The following is a 19,793-nucleotide window of genomic DNA, read 5'->3' on the forward strand; positions in this document are numbered from 1 at the left end:
TTTATAGGCTTAATGGTATTATATATCAAAATCAATTCGGCTTTCAAATGGGGAAGGGCACATCAGATTTACTAAGTAAATTCACCGATGAAGTTAATACGCACCTAAATAAGAGACTTTATGTGTGTGTTCTCTTTATTGACTTTTCCTGTGCTTTTGATACACTAGACCATACGCAATTAATATCTAGTCTAAACAATTGTGGTATACGTGGACCACTCCTCAAGTGGTGCAGCAGTTACCTTCAAAATAGAAAATTCCAGGTAAAGATAAATGACATTTTTAGTGAACAAATAAACAGTACAGAAGGCACGGCACAAGGATCCGTGTTAGGGCCCCTCCACTTCCTATCTTATGTCAACGAGATGCATAAGTATGTCCAGTATAGTACATGCTATCAGTTCGCTGATGACACCTGCCTTGTGGCTGCCGATAAAGTCCCAAATAAAGCACGTGACATGCTACAATCAGATTTTAATGCTCTTTTAAAGTGGTGTCACGATGTAGGATTAGTTATCAATGCAAAAAAAACTAAACTTCTGCTCATTAAATCACCTTATATTAAAAGTCTTCCTTTAAAGGGAGTTATCGCTCATGATCATGAATGTCTACACTCATATATCTCAACTCAGTGCAACTGTGCTCCTATTGACGTAGTAGATTGTCAAACATATTTAGGCCTCCAAATCGACAATAAATTTAATTTGTGTAACCACGTAGAATATGTTTGTAATAAGTTACGACAATTTTTGGCAAATATCATAATACTAAAAAATAGGATCCCATTTAAAGTAAAATTAATGCTATATAATTCGCTAGCTGAGTCTTATATTCAATATGGTTTATGTAGTTACGGGCGTACATATAAAACTTATTTAAATAAAATTTATGATCTTCAACTAAGAATATTAAAAAATATAGTATCAAATAAAGTTAGATATCAATATAGTGACGACCACACTGGCCTTTTTAAACACTGTAAAGTATTGCCCGTCCATTTTCAAGTTAAATATATTATATTAAAAAAACTGTTCTTTTTAACCAATAATCAACCACAACCAGAACACTCTGTATTCACCCGATCGGTAGCTAGACATCAACTGAGTACCAAACCGGTTCGCGTAAACAATGAATACGGTAGGCGAACGACTGATTATATTGTTACTCGGCTCATTAATAAACTACCTGTGGAATTACGTGATATATTGACTACAAAAAATATAAAATATAAACTTAAAGAGCATTTCCTTGGTTCCCTTTAAAATGTATAGTGTCATAATCATAATTATTAAGCGACCTAATAATAAAAAACATATGTATTTGTCCAATTCTTGGTTATTTTCTTCTTCTATGTATTACAATATGATTGATTGACGTAAACTTAATTCTTAGTGTAATCTCAAACCTTAGTGGTTTCGCTATACTAAGTTAATACCTACTCAATGTTTTGTAAGATCTTTCATACAATAATAAAAAAAAAAAAAAAAAAAAAAAAAAAAAATGTATGATAAATGGAAAAGGATGAATGGCAGATACGTACACGCATTCTAAGTAGTTCTAAATAAAGGTTATTTTCGAAAGTATATGTTAATATCAGCGGAATCTTAACTCGACAGAAGGCAATGAAAAAGTTTTAAAAAAAATTGCCGCCCAGATCGTGAAAGCAACTGTATTTGCGCTCGAGGAGTCCAAAAGAGGAGGTCCAGCGCCTTTATATAGGGTCCTCAGGCGGTGAAGAGGGAGACAGGTAAGTCTTCAGAGGCACGACTTCCCAAGTTCAAAATAAAGCAATAGCTGCTCAAGTTCAGTATTAAACAATAACTACTCAGTTATTTTAAGTAACTAATAAGTTCAGTCCAAAAAGTAAAAAACTATTCAAGTTTCCAACAAAGCAACAACTATCAAAGTTTAAAACAAAACGAGGTTTTTCAAAAACTAACAGCTAATATTACGAGGTAGTCTTAGCCAATCCTAAAATTAACGGAATATTGCGGTTCACTCACCGCTAATATATGTTTTTTCATAATTTTATCTTTTTAATTTTAAAATGAAATATTATATTATTATTTATAAAGTGGCAACGACGTCAAGGACGACTGAATTTGAAAAAGTGACAATAATAAAACTCAAAAATTTTAAAGCAATAATAAGAACTGCCCAAACTAATGCAGAGATTTTAAACAAGAGGTTGTGCACGTGGTACCCGTGCAGTACAATCCACAAGATGGATTGAACTCAACTGAACAAAGTGTACGAATTTAGCATATACATACTTTGCAAACGATAAATGGAAAAGGCTGAATTGCAAATACGTTCACGCTTTCACGTTCCAATTAAAGGTTCCTTTGGGAAGTATATGTTAATTTCTGCAGAATCTTAACTCTCAGAAAGCGTTGACAACATATTAAAAAAAAAAAAAACAAAAATAGTTTTTGCCACCCAGATAGTGAAAACAACTGTATTTGCGCTCGAAGAGACCGGTAAATCCGCAGCGGCACGACTTCCCAAATTCAAAATGAAGCAATAACTGCCCAAGTTCAGAATAAAACGATAACTACTCAAGTTCAGTCCAAGAAGAAAAAAACTATTCAAGTTTCCAAGAAAGCAACAACTATCAAAGTTTAAAACAAAACGAGGTTTTTCAATAACCAACAGCTTATATTACAAGGTAGCCTTACTCAATCCTATAATTAACGGATTATTGCGGTTCATCGTCGGCTTATTTACATGTTTTTACATAATTTGAACACTAAATTCTACCCTTTAAAATTTAAAATAAAATTTCATTATTTTAATAATACGGCGGCAACCCTAAGAGCTGAGGTAAAAGGGAGAAAAACACTGGCGGCCAAAAGAACTTAGCTGTGGCGGCAAACTCATTCTGAATGACGTCAAGGACGACTGAATTTGAAAAAGTGACAATAATAAAAGTGTCAAGAACAGAAAAGCAATAATAAGAACTGCCCAAACAAATGCAGAGATTTTAAACAAGAGGTAGTGCACGTGGCACCCGTGCAGTACAATCTGCAAAATGGATCCAACTCAACTGAACAAAGTGTACGAATTTAGCACATATTTTGCAAACGATAAATGGAAAAGGATGAATGGCAAATACGTACACGCATTCTAAGTAGTTCTAAATAAAGGTTATCTTCGAAAGTATATGTTAATATCAGCGGAATCTTAACTCGACAGAAGGCAATGAAAAAGTTTAAAAAAAAATTGCCGCCCAGATCGTGAAAGCAACTGTATTTGCGCTCGAGGAGTCCAAAAGAGGAGGTCCAGCGCCTTTATATAGGGTCCTCAGGCGGTGAAGAGGGAGACAGGTAAGTCTTCAGAGGCACGACTTCCCAAGTTCAAAATAAAGCAATAGCTGCTCAAGTTCAGTATTAAACAATAACTACTCAGTTATTTTAAGTAACTAATAAGTTCAGTCCAAAAAGTAAAAAACTATTCAAGTTTCCAACAAAGCAACAACTATCAAAGTTTAAAACAAAACGAGGTTTTTCAAAAACTAACAGCTAATATTACGAGGTAGTCTTAGCCAATCCTAAAATTAACGGAATATTGCGGTTCACTCACCGCTAATATATGTTTTTTCATAATTTTATCTTTTTAATTTTAAAATGAAATATTATATTATTATTTATAAAGTGGCAACGACGTCAAGGACGACTGAATTTGAAAAAGTGACAATAATAAAACTCAAAAATTTTAAAGCAATAATAAGAACTGCCCAAACAAATGCAGAGATTTTAAACAAGAGGTTGTGCACGTGGTACCCGTGCAGTACAATCCACAAGATGGATTGAACTCAACTGAACAAAGTGTACGAATTTAGCATATACATACTTTGCAAACGATAAATGGAAAAGGCTGAATTGCAAATACGTTCACGCTTTCACGTTCCAATTAAAGGTACCTTTGGGAAGTATATGTTAATTTCTGCAGAATCTTAACTCTCAGAAAGCGTAGACAACATATAAAAAAAAAAAACAAAAATAGTTTTTGCCACCCAGATAGTGAAAACAACTGTATTTGCGCTCGAAGAGACCGGTAAATCCGCAGCGGCACGACTTCCCAAATTCAAAATGAAGCAATAACTGCCCAAGTTCAGAATAAAACGATAACTACTCAAGTTCAGTCCAAGAAGAAAAAAACTATTCAAGTTTCCAAGAAAGCAACAACTATCAAAGTTTAAAACAAAACGAGGTTTTTCAATAACCAACAGCTTATATTACAAGGTAGCCTTACTCAATCCTATAATTAACGGATTATTGCGGTTCATCGTCGGCTTATTTACATGTTTTTACATAATTTAAACACTAAATTCTACCCTTTAAATTTTAAAATAAAATTTCATTATTTTAATAATACGGCGGCAACCCTAAGAGCTGAGATAAAAGGGAGAAAAACACTGGCGGCCAAAAGAACTTAGCTGTGGCGGCAAACTCATTCTGAATGACGTCAAGGACGACTGAATTTGAAAAAGTGACAATAATAAAAGTGTCAAGAACAGAAAAGCAATAATAAGAACTGCCCAAACAAATGCAGAGATTTTAAACAAGAGGTAGTGCACGTGGCACCCGTGCAGTACAATCTGCAAGATGGATCCAACTCAACTGAACAAAGTGTACGAATTTAGCACATATTTTGCAAACGATAAATGGAAAGAAAACTTTTTTGTAAAGGTGCCGTGTGGTTCCCGGCACTATTACAAAAAAGAATAGGACCACTCCATCTCTTTCCCATGGATGTCGTAAAAGGCGACTAAGGGATAGACTTGGGATTCCTCTTTAATGTAAATCCCTGCCAATCTAAGGTCTGCCGCGCCGATGGATGCATGGCTAGGGGCGAGCCTAGTCTCGAGCGTGCCACTTCCGCCATGGGGTTGGGCGACCCCCAGGTAATGGCTAGCCTTACCCTGGCATGCGGGGCTCTGCTGGGGCGGACAAAATTTTTCCCTAGCGTCTCGTGGGAATCGCATTATGAACCTTAAAAAGCATATAAATGGCGGCGATGGTGTCCGCACCCCATCACGTCTCGTTTCCGGCGGGAGCGGTATGCGGTCTGCTGAAAGCCGCTTTGCGACGATGAATGTAAGAGGAGGAATGAAGGATAAGATTGAGGAAGTATGCCAGATGATGGATGAAAGACGTTTGGATGTGTTGTGCGTGAATGAAACGAAGCGGAAAGGATGCGACGCGACGCAGCACGGCCCTTACACGGCGTATTGGTCTGGAATTTCCAGTACCAGCCGAGGCTGTCAAGGGGTCGGTCTAATTCTTTCTGCACGAATGGCTGAGTGCGTGAATGAGTATGAGTGTGTCAGCCCTCGTCTTCTTTGGATTAGGCTGAAAGTTGGAATCACTCGGATCTTCGTTCTAGGCGTTTATGCACCTTGGGATGTGGGTTCGAGGGGTACAACATCAGCAAAAAGCGAAAACGAGGAGTTCTGGAATAGTGTAAGAGAAGTATTGAAAGTTACCAAGCCAAATGAGAAGATTATTATGTTAGGTGATTTTAATGGATGGGTGGGTGTAAAGCGTGATGGATATGAAAAGGTGCTTGGTGCGTTTGGTGACGAAAAGGTGAATGATAATGGAAGAAGTGTATTAGAAATTTGTCTAGAGTGGGATCTTTTTGTGTCGAACTCAATGTTTCAACATAAAGAGATCCACACCTACACAAGAGTGGAAGGTATTTTAAAAAGTATGATAGACTTTGTGATTGTAGATGAAAGATTGAAGAACAAAGTGCTGGATACCCGTGCATATCGCGGTGCTGGCATTGACTCGGACCATTTACTGGTGATATCCCGGATAAGGGGTATCTTCAATCGCTGGCGGCACAGGGTAAGGGAGCAAACCAGCGCTTTGGAAAGAGTAAAAGTAGAAAATTTGCAAGATATGGATGTAGGTAAGAAGTATATTAATAGACTGAAGGATGAATTTGAAGATTTAGATGAAATGAGCGATATTGAAGATGGATGGAAGGAATTTAAAGAAAGAATTGTGAAAGTAGCTGTTGAAGTGTGTGGTGTAAGTAGAAGAAGGAAAGGAAAAAATCACAAAAATGCGTGGATGAGCAAAGATGTGCAAGAACTTGTGCGATTAAAGAAGAAAGCATGGCTGAATTTGTTAGCAGCAAAAGCTAACTTAAGAATGCAAGAGGTTATAGATGAAGATGTGAATGAAGCACGTAAGGAATATAAGAAAATGAAAGATTTGGTTAAGAAAGCTGTGATTAGAAAGAAAGAAGAGTATAAAGAGGAGTGATAAATCTGTTCACGTTGATCCGGCATGTGTTAAACTGTCTAATAAACAAATTAATACACTTAAGAATTCGCCTGGGATCGAATGGAGCTGCGAGCAATGCTTGCAGAACCTCTCTCATAGGTCCTCGTTTTTGCTTCCGGATGATAGTGATGACGAACTCGAATCAGGACGTGAGATTCAGCCTTTTGATACTAGAAAATTGGTACAAGATATCTCCCGAGAGCTGAAGAAAACCTTTAGAGAGGAAATCCAAAGTCTGGAAGCTTCTTTGGAGTTTGTAACTGACCAGCTAAGTACCATGGAGCAAAGTATTTTAAAACAAAATGCTGTGATAAAAGACCTAGAGAATAAAAATCAAGACCTAATAAATAAAAACAAGAACCTAGAACTAAGAGTGTCGGTTCTTGAACAGGAAATGAATATGTTTGAGCAGAAAAGCTTGTCTTCCAGTTTAGAAATTGCAGGCATACCTAATGTTCCTACTAAAGAAGTGCAGAATTTGTTAGAAAACATAGCCTCTAAGCTAGGCGTTGATAAAAATGATGTTCGATTATCCTCGCGACTATCTGGATCTAAAGACAAACCGGGACAAATCCTTGTTGAGATGAGGACACCGTCAGCGCGAAGCCAGTGGATAGCAGCCAGCAAGGAGAAATGTCTCACAGTTGGGGCTCTGATGCCGCATGTGTCACAAGACAAGGCTGAAGATCGAGTTTACTTAAGAGAAGCATTAACCAAACATATTAAAACGTTGTTATATACTGCTAAAACTCAGTTAAATAAATCATTTAAATTTGTCTGGTGCAGAGATGGTAAAGTATGTGCTAGGAAAACTGAGAATAGTAAAATCTTTTATATCCGATCAATTCAAGATATCAGTCGTATTCAAGCACAGTCTAACGATCATCCAAACCAATTATAAGTAAACTTTCTCTTCATTTTTTATTTTGTTAATTAATTTCATTTGTTAAGTAATGGATAGTAATGTATCAGAATTATATAACTGCACTTCTATAAACGATTTTGTCGATAAATTGCCTAATATCAGTCATCTCAGTATTTCATGTATGCACATAAATGTTCGATCAATGATAAAGAATTTCACGAAATTACAACAGATTATTCATGACTGTAGGATACCACTAGATGTCATAATTATAACTGAAGCCGGTATTTCCTCAAATGTTGTACAACTTTATAATTTATCTGGTTATTCCATGTACTCACATCTACGTTCTAGTAAGCGTGGGGGTGGTATTATTATTTATATAAGATCGCATTTTAAATTTACTCAAATTCAACATTCTACCTGGTCATTTGAAAATATAACTGGTATATTAAAAATAAACCCCGATCAGGAGGTAGTTCTGTGTGCTGTGTATCGACCTCCCCGTTATAATAAACGTTTGTTTGTAAAGGAATTGGACAAATATATCACGGAGTACAGTACAAAACGAAACCTCTTGCTCCTTGGTGACACAAATATCGACCTGAAATGCATAGATTCACATAGACATACATTTCTAGAAACACTCAGCGAGCACGGACTAATGTGTGGTATATCAGAATACACTAGGATCGAAAAGAAACTAAATAAAATAACAAAATCTTGCATTGACCACATTTTCACTCGTTTACCCACATTACGTCCGTACACGGCAGTATTAGATATCGCACTGGCCGACCACCGAGCTATAATTCTCGCTTGTGTCGACGAGGCAATGCAGATGCCTCGCTCTATACAGGATGCACCAAAGCGGATTGTTGACTTTGACGTTCTCCATAGGGAATTAAAAAATGTAAAATGGTTGCAAACTAGTAACATGACCTCATCGACCGATGTTTTTAACTTTATTAGATCTTCCTTTCAAAATGCGATAGCGGCGGCAACCAAGTTACAAAAAATTAATTATAAAAAAAACACATGTCACTTTAGGGTCCCCTGGGTTAATGACAGTGTCACTCGATTAAGCGATAAGAGAAATAATTTGTTTAAATTATGGCGGAAAAATCCTTATGATTATAAACTTCGATTAGAGTATAATAGAACAAGAAACAAACTACATAAACTTCTGGAAATAAGACGAAATAATTATTATATGAAAGAAATACAATCAAACTTTAATAATACAAAAAAAATGTACCAGATAATAAATAATATGCTCGGCCGAGTGACATTGTCAATTGATGAAGTGGTACAACGAGCATTTGAGAGACAGGGTCTCACAACAAAATGTATCGTTAACAAATTTGCTACAAGATTCGACAAGGCGGTTAAAGACATTATTCCCAAATGTAGCACAAAATTACTAGACACAAGTAGTCATAGCAGTTCCGTCGATTGTAGTATTTATTTTAAAAAAGCTACGGGAGATGAAGTGCATCAAATAATAAAAAAATTAAATCCGAGGAAAGCACCTGGGCCAGATAATATAAAAATGTCACATATCAAAAGTATTGGAAGCGACGTATCAGGGGCTATCGCAGATCTAATTAATTGTAGTGTAAAAGAGGGCTCTTACCCTGATGATTTAAAAATTGGATGTGTTCGACCTTTACATAAAAAAGGAAAGCGCGACGATTATGATAACTACCGTCGAATCACACTACTCTCGTCTATAGATAAAATTGTTGAAAAATATATTAGTAAACAACTACAAACATTTTATAGGCTTAATGGTATTATATATCAAAATCAATTCGGCTTTCAAATGGGGAAGGGCACATCAGATTTACTAAGTAAATTCACCGATGAAGTTAATACGCACCTAAATAAGAGACTTTATGTGTGTGTTCTCTTTATTGACTTTTCCTGTGCTTTTGATACACTAGACCATACGCAATTAATATCTAGTCTAAACAATTGTGGTATACGTGGACCACTCCTCAAGTGGTGCAGCAGTTACCTTCAAAATAGAAAATTCCAGGTAAAGATAAATGACATTTTTAGTGAACAAATAAACAGTACAGAAGGCACGGCACAAGGATCCGTGTTAGGGCCCCTCCACTTCCTATCTTATGTCAACGAGATGCATAAGTATGTCCAGTATAGTACATGCTATCAGTTCGCTGATGACACCTGCCTTGTGGCTGCCGATAAAGTCCCAAATAAAGCACGTGACATGCTACAATCAGATTTTAATGCTCTTTTAAAGTGGTGTCACGATGTAGGATTAGTTATCAATGCAAAAAAAACTAAACTTCTGCTCATTAAATCACCTTATATTAAAAGTCTTCCTTTAAAGGGAGTTATCGCTCATGATCATGAATGTCTACACTCATATATCTCAACTCAGTGCAACTGTGCTCCTATTGACGTAGTAGATTGTCAAACATATTTAGGCCTCCAAATCGACAATAAATTTAATTTGTGTAACCACGTAGAATATGTTTGTAATAAGTTACGACAATTTTTGGCAAATATCATAATACTAAAAAATAGGATCCCATTTAAAGTAAAATTAATGCTATATAATTCGCTAGCTGAGTCTTATATTCAATATGGTTTATGTAGTTACGGGCGTACATATAAAACTTATTTAAATAAAATTTATGATCTTCAACTAAGAATATTAAAAAATATAGTATCAAATAAAGTTAGATATCAATATAGTGACGACCACACTGGCCTTTTTAAACACTGTAAAGTATTGCCCGTCCATTTTCAAGTTAAATATATTATATTAAAAAAACTGTTCTTTTTAACCAATAATCAACCACAACCAGAACACTCTGTATTCACCCGATCGGTAGCTAGACATCAACTGAGTACCAAACCGGTTCGCGTAAACAATGAATACGGTAGGCGAACGACTGATTATATTGTTACTCGGCTCATTAATAAACTACCTGTGGAATTACGTGATATATTGACTACAAAAAATATAAAATATAAACTTAAAGAGCATTTCCTTGGTTCCCTTTAAAATGTATAGTGTCATAATCATAATTAATAAGCGACCTAATAATAAAAAACATATGTATTTGTCCAATTCTTGGTTATTTTCTTCTTCTATGTATTACAATATGATTGATTGACGTAAACTTAATTCTTAGTGTAATCTCAAACCTTAGTGGTTTCGCTATACTAAGTTAATACCTACTCAATGTTTTGTAAGATCTTTCATACAATAATAAAAAAAAAAAAAAAAAAAAAAAAAAAAAAAAATGTATGATAAATGGAAAAGGATGAATGGCAGATACGTACACGCATTCTAAGTAGTTCTAAATAAAGGTTATTTTCGAAAGTATATGTTAATATCAGCGGAATCTTAACTCGACAGAAGGCAATGAAAAAGTTTTAAAAAAAATTGCCGCCCAGATCGTGAAAGCAACTGTATTTGCGCTCGAGGAGTCCAAAAGAGGAGGTCCAGCGCCTTTATATAGGGTCCTCAGGCGGTGAAGAGGGAGACAGGTAAGTCTTCAGAGGCACGACTTCCCAAGTTCAAAATAAAGCAATAGCTGCTCAAGTTCAGTATTAAACAATAACTACTCAGTTATTTTAAGTAACTAATAAGTTCAGTCCAAAAAGTAAAAAACTATTCAAGTTTCCAACAAAGCAACAACTATCAAAGTTTAAAACAAAACGAGGTTTTTCAAAAACTAACAGCTAATATTACGAGGTAGTCTTAGCCAATCCTAAAATTAACGGAATATTGCGGTTCACTCACCGCTAATATATGTTTTTTCATAATTTTATCTTTTTAATTTTAAAATGAAATATTATATTATTATTTATAAAGTGGCAACGACGTCAAGGACGACTGAATTTGAAAAAGTGACAATAATAAAACTCAAAAATTTTAAAGCAATAATAAGAACTGCCCAAACTAATGCAGAGATTTTAAACAAGAGGTTGTGCACGTGGTACCCGTGCAGTACAATCCACAAGATGGATTGAACTCAACTGAACAAAGTGTACGAATTTAGCATATACATACTTTGCAAACGATAAATGGAAAAGGCTGAATTGCAAATACGTTCACGCTTTCACGTTCCAATTAAAGGTTCCTTTGGGAAGTATATGTTAATTTCTGCAGAATCTTAACTCTCAGAAAGCGTTGACAACATATTAAAAAAAAAAAAAAACAAAAATAGTTTTTGCCACCCAGATAGTGAAAACAACTGTATTTGCGCTCGAAGAGACCGGTAAATCCGCAGCGGCACGACTTCCCAAATTCAAAATGAAGCAATAACTGCCCAAGTTCAGAATAAAACGATAACTACTCAAGTTCAGTCCAAGAAGAAAAAAACTATTCAAGTTTCCAAGAAAGCAACAACTATCAAAGTTTAAAACAAAACGAGGTTTTTCAATAACCAACAGCTTATATTACAAGGTAGCCTTACTCAATCCTATAATTAACGGATTATTGCGGTTCATCGTCGGCTTATTTACATGTTTTTACATAATTTGAACACTAAATTCTACCCTTTAAATTTTAAAATAAAATTTCATTATTTTAATAATACGGCGGCAACCCTAAGAGCTGAGGTAAAAGGGAGAAAAACACTGGCGGCCAAAAGAACTTAGCTGTGGCGGCAAACTCATTCTGAATGACGTCAAGGACGACTGAATTTGAAAAAGTGACAATAATAAAAGTGTCAAGAACAGAAAAGCAATAATAAGAACTGCCCAAACAAATGCAGAGATTTTAAACAAGAGGTAGTGCACGTGGCACCCGTGCAGTACAATCTGCAAGATGGATCCAACTCAACTGAACAAAGTGTACGAATTTAGCACATATTTTGCAAACGATAAATGGAAAAGGATGAATGGCAGATACGTACACGCATTCTAAGTAGTTCTAAATAAAGGTTATTTTCGAAAGTATATGTTAATATCAGCGGAATCTTAACTCGACAGAAGGCAATGAAAAAGTTTAAAAAAAAATTGCCGCCCAGATCGTGAAAGCAACTGTATTTGCGCTCGAGGAGTCCAAAAGAGGAGGTCCAGCGCCTTTATATAGGGTCCTCAGGCGGTGAAGAGGGAGACAGGTAAGTCTTCAGAGGCACGACTTCCCAAGTTCAAAATAAAGCAATAGCTGCTCAAGTTCAGTATTAAACAATAACTACTCAGTTATTTTAAGTAACTAATAAGTTCAGTCCAAAAAGTAAAAAACTATTCAAGTTTCCAACAAAGCAACAACTATCAAAGTTTAAAACAAAACGAGGTTTTTCAAAAACTAACAGCTAATATTACGAGGTAGTCTTAGCCAATCCTAAAATTAACGGAATATTGCGGTTCACTCACCGCTAATATATGTTTTTTCATAATTTTATCTTTTTAATTTTAAAATGAAATATTATATTATTATATTATTATTTATAAAGTGGCAACGACGTCAAGGACGACTGAATTTGAAAAAGTGACAATAATAAAACTCAAAAATTTTAAAGCAATAATAAGAACTGCCCAAACAAATGCAGAGATTTTAAACAAGAGGTTGTGCACGTGGTACCCGTGCAGTACAATCCACAAGATGGATTGAACTCAACTGAACAAAGTGTACGAATTTAGCATATACATTCAGTCAGAAAAGTATCGGGAATGGATTATTTATTTATGGTTCCAAATTCAAATTTTTGTTTTTTTTGTTGTTGTTAGATTGGCACAACTGTTTTCCATTTTGGCGCGGAGTTTGAGTTGCATCTGTTGTTTACATTAAATACAGTGCTATTTTTAGTTATATCATATCTAGTGTGTATTGCTAATTTCATAATGGATAAAAACATCGAACAAAGAGTTTGTCTTAAATTTTGCATTGCCAATGGAATATCGTGTTCGGAGTCACTGAAAATGTTACAGAAGGCTTACGGTGAATCGACTTTATCAAAAACTCGTGCTTATGAGTGGTACAAAGCGTTCAAAAGCGGTCGAGATGTGATGGAAGATTTGCCTCGCTCTGGTAGGCCATCAACGTCTGCAACTGAAGTTAACATCGCAAAAGTGAAGGAAATAGTGACTGAAAATCCTCATTCAACTTTGAGAGAGATAGCCACCGAACTTTCTGTATCTCACGAGTCGATCCGTACCATTTTAACTAATAATTTGGGTATGAAACATGTTGCCGCTCGGCTAGTCCCAAAAGACCTGAATTTTTTTTAAAAAACTCAATCGCATGAGAGTCGCTGAGGACATGCTAGAACGAGTCAATTCCGACCCAACATTCATGAAACGCATTGTTACTGGTGACGAGACGTGGGTTTACGAGTTCGACATGCAAACTAGTCAACAAGCTTCGGAGTGGCGCCTTCCAACTGAACCGAAACCGAAAAAACCACGCCAAAGTCGTTCAAAAGTCAAAGTCATGTTGACTGTTTTCTTTGACTATCGCGGTGTTGTGCACTCGGAATTCTTGCCGGAAGGTCAAACGGTAAATAAGGAATATTATTTGAGTGTTATGCGGCGTTTAAGAGAGCAAATCCGACGAAAAAGGCCAGATTTGTGGAAAGAAAATTCTTGGATTTTGCACCATGATAATGCACCTTCGCACAAGGCCATCATTGTGAACGAATTTTTAACCAAACACTCAACAAATACCATCGAGCAACCACCATATTCACCAGATATGGCTCCAGCCGACTTTTTTCTTTTTCCTAAACTCAAATTACCACTTCGTGGCACCCGTTTTCAATCGGTAGAAGACATAAAAGAGAATTCGCGGCGAGAACTGACCTCAATTACGGAAACAGCGTTTAAAAAATGTTTTGATGATTGGATTATTCGTTGGCGTAAGTGTATCGTTTCTAAAGGAGCATATTTTGAAGGTGATAAAATAAATTTGGATGAATAACAAACAGTTTGTGTATTATTGATCTTTTCCTACTACTTTCTTGACAGAGTAGTACATACTTTGCAAACGATAAATGGAAAAGGCTGAATTGCAAATACGTTCACGCTTTCACGTTCCAATTAAAGGTTCCTTTGGGAAGTATATGTTAATTTCTGCAGAATCTTAACTCTCAGAAAGCGTTGACAACATATTAAAAAAAAAAAAAAAAACAAAAATAGTTTTTGCCACCCAGATAGTGAAAACAACTGTATTTGCGCTCGAAGAGACCGGTAAATCCGCAGCGGCACGACTTCCCAAATTCAAAATGAAGCAATAACTGCCCAAGTTCAGAATAAAACGATAACTACTCAAGTTCAGTCCAAGAAGAAAAAAACTATTCAAGTTTCCAAGAAAGCAACAACTATCAAAGTTTAAAACAAAACGAGGTTTTTCAATAACCAACAGCTTATATTACAAGGTAGCCTTACTCAACCCTATAATTAACGGATTATTGCGGTTCATCGTCGGCTTATTTACATGTTTTTACATAATTTGAACACTAAATTCTACCCTTTAAATTTTAAAATAAAATTTCATTATTTTAATAATACGGCGGCAACCCTAAGAGCTGAGGTAAAAGGGAGAAAAACACTGGCGGCCAAAAGAACTTAGCTGTGGCGGCAAACTCATTCTGAATGACGTCAAGGACGACTGAATTTGATAAAGTGACAATAATAAAAGTGTCAAGAACAGAAAAGCAATAATAAGAACTGCCCAAACAAATGCAGAGATTTTAAACAAGAGGTAGTGCACGTGGCACCCGTGCAGTACAATCTGCAAGATGGATCCAACTCAACTGAACAAAGTGTACGAATTTAGCACATATTTTGCAAACGATAAATGGAAAAGGATGAATGGCAGATACGTACACGCATTCTAAGTAGTTCTAAATAAAGGTTATTTTCGAAAGTATATGTTAATATCAGCGGAATCTTAACTCGACAGAAGGCAATGAAAAAGTTTAAAAAAAATTGCCGCCCAGATCGTGAAAGCAACTGTATTTGCGCTCGAGGAGTCCAAAAGAGGAGGTCCAGCGCCTTTATATAGGGTCCTCAGGCGGTGAAGAGGGAGACAGGTAAGTCTTCAGAGGCACGACTTCCCAAGTTCAAAATAAAGCAATAGCTGCTCAAGTTCAGTATTAAACAATAACTACTCAGTTATTTTAAGTAACTAATAAGTTCAGTCCAAAAAGTAAAAAACTATTCAAGTTTCCAACAAAGCAACAACTATCAAAGTTTAAAACAAAACGAGGTTTTTCAAAAACTAACAGCTAATATTACGAGGTAGTCTTAGCCAATCCTAAAATTAACGGAATATTGCGGTTCACTCACCGCTAATATATGTTTTTTCATAATTTTATCTTTTTAATTTTAAAATGAAATATTATATTATTATATTATTATTTATAAAGTGGCAACGACGTCAAGGACGACTGAATTTGAAAAAGTGACAATAATAAAACTCAAAAATTTTAAAGCAATAATAAGAACTGCCCAAACAAATGCAGAGATTTTAACCTTTTACTGCTGAGGTGGGGGCTTTTCGAGCCTAGCGAAAGTGAAATTGTTCCCCTCCTCCCTTCCCCCGCGCGCGACAAACCCGTAACTTCTAGTAGCTTCGATGTTAGTTGCGCTTAGGCCGTCAGAAGCTTCGCACGTGTTTTCGTGCGCAATTCGGTAAGTAAATTCAATTTGAAATTTGTCGCGGGCTTCTTAGGCCCCACCTCAGTGTTTACGTAACTTTTTTGTAAATAGTTTCGATTAAGTTATTGTGTTTTTTTTTGCAGTAGCTTGAAAACGTTTAAAAAATGGAACCCAGTACGTCGTCCGGAAGAAAACGGTCTATCGGAAATGTTCATAACCAGCGTGCAGCGAAAAATAGAAGAGCCGTAGTGCCGGGAACCAGGGATTTTGAAACAACTGTGACGTCTTGGCTAGACAACGAAGACTCTAGCGGTTCCGAGGTCGAAGACATAGGCGACAACTTTACACCGGAGCGTCACGAAATCGAATCAGATACAATAAGTCAGTCGGAATCCGAAGAACAGGTTGCGGACCATGTTACCGAAGAACATAATATGTCATCCGATGACGATGCTCCCCTGTCAACACGTCGATCTTTTTATGGGAAAAATCGCTACAAATGGGCCTGCCAACCACCATCTAGAGCTGTTCGAGTTCCTCAACACAACATAATTCAACGAACTAACGTTTCAAATCTAACAGAAGATGATCCAAAAGATCCTTTTTCTATTTGGAACAAATTGATGGACGATGAGATTTTACAAGAGACTCTCAAGTGGACTAATGAAAAGATAATTCAATACCGGAGCAAGTTTTCTGACAAAGATCGCCCAGAGCTCAGAAATTTAGATATGGTGGAACTTCATGCATTTATTGGCCTGCTTTTGTTCACTGCGGTTTTCAAATCCAATCACGAAAATGTAAATTACCTATTTGCGACTGATGGTACCGGTAGGGAGATATTTAGATGTGTGATGTCTAAAAACAGATTTCTGGTCATTTTGCATTGCTTGCGATTTGATAACCCTGATGATCGTGAAGAAAGAAGAGAGTCAGACAAGATAGCAGCAATTTCATACATATTTACAAAATTTGTAGGAAATTGCCAGAAGATTTATAACGTCTGCGAGTATGCCACTGTGGATGAAATGTTGGTGCCTTTTCGAGGACGCACGCATCTAATGATTTATATGCCAATGAAACCTGCTAAGTATGGCTTGAAATTGATGTGCTTGTGTGATGCAAATAATGGTTATTTTTATAACTGTTATATTTATACTGGACGTGGATCAGATGGCGCGGGCTTGACAGAAGAAGAGAAAAAGTTTATGGTTCCAACACAATCTGTGATCCATCTGGCAAAACCTTTGTTCGGGAGTAACAGAAACATAACCCGTGATAACTGGTTTACATCAATAGAGCTTATAGAATATTTGAAGAAAAAGGGACTTACATGCGTCGGTACCATGAAAAAAAATAAACGAGAGATACCAAAAGAGTTTCTTCCATCAAAACAAAGAGATGTAGGATCGTCGCTGTACGGTTATGCTGGTCAAAAAAAAGTCTCGAGCGTGCCACTTCCGCCATGGGGTTGGGCGCCCCCAGGTAATGGCTAGCCTTACCCTGGCATGCGGGGCTCTGCTGGGGCGGACAAAATTGTTCCCTTGCGTCTCGTGGGAATCGCATGATGATCCGTAAAAAGCACCTAAATGGCGGCGATGGTGTCCGCACCCCATCACGTCTCGTTCCCGGCGGGAGCGGTATGCGGTCTGCTGAAAGCCGTTTTGCGACGATGAATGTAAGAGGAGGAATGAAGGAAAAGATTGAGGAAGTATGCCAGATGATGGATGAAAGACGTTTGGATGTGTTGTGCGTGAATGAAACGAAGCGGAAAGGATGCGACGCGACGCAGCACGGCCCTTACACGGCGTATTGGTCTGGAATTTCCAGTACCAGCCGAGGCTGTCAAGGGGTCGGTCTAATCCTTTCTGCACGAATGGCTGAGTGTGTGAATGAGTATGAGTGTGTCAGCCCTCGTCTTCTATGGATTAGGCTGAAAGTTGGAATCACTCGGATCTTCGTTTTAGGTGTTTATGCACCGTGGGATGTGGGTTCGAGGGGTACAACATCAGCAAAAAGCGAAAACGAGGAGTTCTGGAATAGTGTAAGAGAAGTATTGAAAGTTACCAAGCCAAATGAGAAGATTATTATGTTAGGTGATTTTAATGGATGGGTGGGTGTAAAGCGTGATGGATATGAAAAGGTGCTTGGTGCGTTTGGTGACGAAAAGGTGAATGATAATGGAAGAAGTGTATTAGAAATTTGTCTAGAGTGGGATCTTTTTGTGTCGAACTCAATGTTTCAACATAAAGAGATCCACACCTATACAAGAGTGGAAGGTATTTTAAAAAGTATGATAGACTTTGTGATTGTAGATGAAAGATTGAAGAACAAAGTGCTGGTTACCCGTGCATATCGCGGTGCTGGCATTGACTCGGACCATTTACTGGTGATATCCCGGATAAGGGGTATCTTCAATCGCTGGCGGCACAGGGTAAGGGAGCAAACCAGCGCTTTGGAAAGAGTGAAAGTAGAAAATTTGCAAGATATGGATGTAGGTAAGAAGTATATTAATAGACTGAAGGATGAAATTGAAGATTTAGATGAGAGGAGCAATATTGAAGATGGATGGAAGGAATTTAAAGAAAGAATTGTGAAAGTAGCTGTTGAAGTGTGTGGTGTAAGTAGAAGTAGGAAAGGGAAAAATCACAAAAATGCGTGGATGAGTAAAGATGTGCAAGAACTTGTGCGATTAAAGAAGAAAGCATGGCTGGATTTGTTAGCAGCAAAAGCTAACTTAAGAATGCAAGAGGTTATGGATGAGGATGTGAATGAAGCACGTAAGGAATATAAAAAAATGAAAGATTTGGTTAAGAAAGCTGTGATTAGAAAGAAAGAAGAGTATAAAGAGGATTTTGATAAAAGGCTATCAGAAGACTTTCAGTCAAATCTGAAAGTATTCTGGAAATCCGTAAGGTCAGCCCGAGGAAAAACTATAACCAGAGAGCTGACTAGGATCAGATGCCAGGATGGTAGCGTTGTGAAAGGAGAAGAATGTGTGCTAAAGATATGGAAGGACTATTTTGAGAGTTTATTTGAAAAAAAGGAAGAAAATAAGAAAGAGTTCTGCTATAGCAAAGAAAAAGAGAATGAGATGGAAGGCGAAATTGAAATGTTTGAAATTGTGGAAGCACTTAAGAGTATGATATGATATGACTGATCACTGCGGTCAATTAGGTTACCTTTTCCACTAAACGTAGTACACGTGATGGATTAATTATGTACAGACCTATCACAGCCCATAAAATCAATAAATTTACAAGTTCTTTAGAAAATAAAATTTGCGCAGTAACTTACACGGGCAGCGATCCTAATGGTCATTATAATAAGTTATTTACTACCATTTCAGACGCGTACTCTAAAACATTTATACAAAAGAAACGGAAATGCAATAATAACTTTAAATTCAATGAATGGGCTACTGTTGGCATCTACAAAAGTAGAAAGACTTTGTACGATTTATATGCCCAAAAACAGTATCGATTTGAAAGCGGCTTCGTAGACTATGTTAGGAATTATTCAAAAATTTTCAAAAAAGTATGTCTACATGCAAAATCTTTGTTCATTAAAAACAAAATAAGCAATGCTCCTAACAAAACAAAGGAAACCTGGAGTGTTATAAACAAGGAAACTGGTAGAAGTAATTTTAAAGAAAATATTAATGAAATTATATTTAATGATAGGAAAATTACCTCTACAACAGAAATAGTAAATTTATTTGAACATTTTTTTACAAATATACCGTTGGAATTAACTTCTAATATTGACTCATGCCCTAATGAAGCTGAAATACTACTTAAAAATAATGTCAGCATTTGCAGTTCCAAATTTAAATTCTTAAATATTGACCCTACTGACATTATTAATACCTTTAAAGAACTTAATCTGAAAAAGTCTGAGGATTATTGGGGTATGTCGGCTGTTGTGATATGTCATATTATAAATATTATAGCTGGGGACTTAGCTTATATATTCAATAATTGTGTTGACCAAGGGATATTTCCAAATTTAATGAAGTATAGTAAACTAATTCCATTATT

The sequence above is a fragment of the Amyelois transitella genome, chromosome W, assembly GCF_032362555.1.
Source record: "Amyelois transitella isolate CPQ chromosome W, ilAmyTran1.1, whole genome shotgun sequence".
NCBI classification, from domain to species: Eukaryota; Metazoa; Arthropoda; class Insecta; order Lepidoptera; family Pyralidae; genus Amyelois; species Amyelois transitella.